The sequence below is a fragment of the Cucurbita maxima genome, unplaced genomic scaffold, assembly GCF_002738345.1.
Source record: "Cucurbita maxima cultivar Rimu unplaced genomic scaffold, Cmax_1.0 Cma_Scf06675, whole genome shotgun sequence".
Taxonomy (NCBI): domain Eukaryota; kingdom Viridiplantae; phylum Streptophyta; class Magnoliopsida; order Cucurbitales; family Cucurbitaceae; genus Cucurbita; species Cucurbita maxima.
The window spans coordinates 1-788 of NW_019278691.1; the positions used below are offsets into that span (position 1 = coordinate 1).

The following is a 788-nucleotide window of genomic DNA, read 5'->3' on the forward strand; positions in this document are numbered from 1 at the left end:
AGTTCTTTTCTTCCTTTCTCTACAAATGAGAACCTCCCCCGCTCACGCCCATCGCGTTTCGATCATGCCGCCCCGCATGACTTAAATCCGATTTTGTGCGCATGGCATGTCGGGTGCGATCATACCAGCACCAATGCACCGAATCCCATCAGAACTCTGTAGTTAAGCGTGCTTGGGCGAGAGTAGTACTAAGTTCGGTGACCACTTGGGAAGTCCTCGTGTTGCACCCCTTTTTTTCTTTCAATTTCTCCGAGTTCTTTTCTTCCTTTCTCTACAAATGAGAACCTCCCCCGCTCACGCCCATCGCGTTTCGATCATGCCGCCCCGCATGCGTTAAATCCGATTTTGTGCGCATGACATGTCGGGTGCGATCATACCAGCACTAATGCACCGGATCCTATCAGACCTCCGCAGTTAAGCGTGCTTGGGCGAGAGTAGTACTAAGTTGGGTGACCACTTGGGAAGTCCTCGTGTTGCACCCCTTTTTTTCTTTCAATTTCTCCCAGTTCTTTTCTTCCTTTCTCTACAAATGAGAACCTCCCCCGCTCACGCCCATCGCGTTTCGATCATGCCGCCCCGCATGCGTTAAATCCGATTTTGTGCGCATGGCATGTCGGGTGCGATCATACTAGCACTAATGCACTGGATCCCATCAGAACTCCGCAGTTAAGCGTGCTTGGGCGAGAGTAGTACTAAGTTGGGTGACCACTTGGGAAGTCCTCGTGTTGCACCCCTTTTTTTTTTCAATTTCTCCCAGTTCTTTTCTTCCTTTCTCAACAAATGAGAAC

The 788-nt window shown here is 50.0% G+C and overlaps 3 non-coding genes across 3 annotated transcripts; all 3 read left to right on the plus strand.

The window, feature by feature from the left end:
* Nucleotides 1-111: 111 nt before the first annotated feature.
* On the plus strand, nucleotides 112-230 carry LOC111476232. Its single transcript, XR_002716988.1, has one exon. It is a non-coding gene; the product is annotated as a 5S ribosomal RNA (ribosomal RNA).
* A 133-nt stretch (nucleotides 231-363) lies between these two features.
* LOC111476231 lies at nucleotides 364-482 on the plus strand. Its single transcript, XR_002716987.1, has one exon. It is a non-coding gene; the product is annotated as a 5S ribosomal RNA (ribosomal RNA).
* A 133-nt stretch (nucleotides 483-615) lies between these two features.
* Nucleotides 616-734, plus strand: LOC111476230. The gene has a single exon (XR_002716986.1). It is a non-coding gene; the product is annotated as a 5S ribosomal RNA (ribosomal RNA).
* The last annotated feature ends 54 nt before the right edge of the window (nucleotides 735-788 follow it).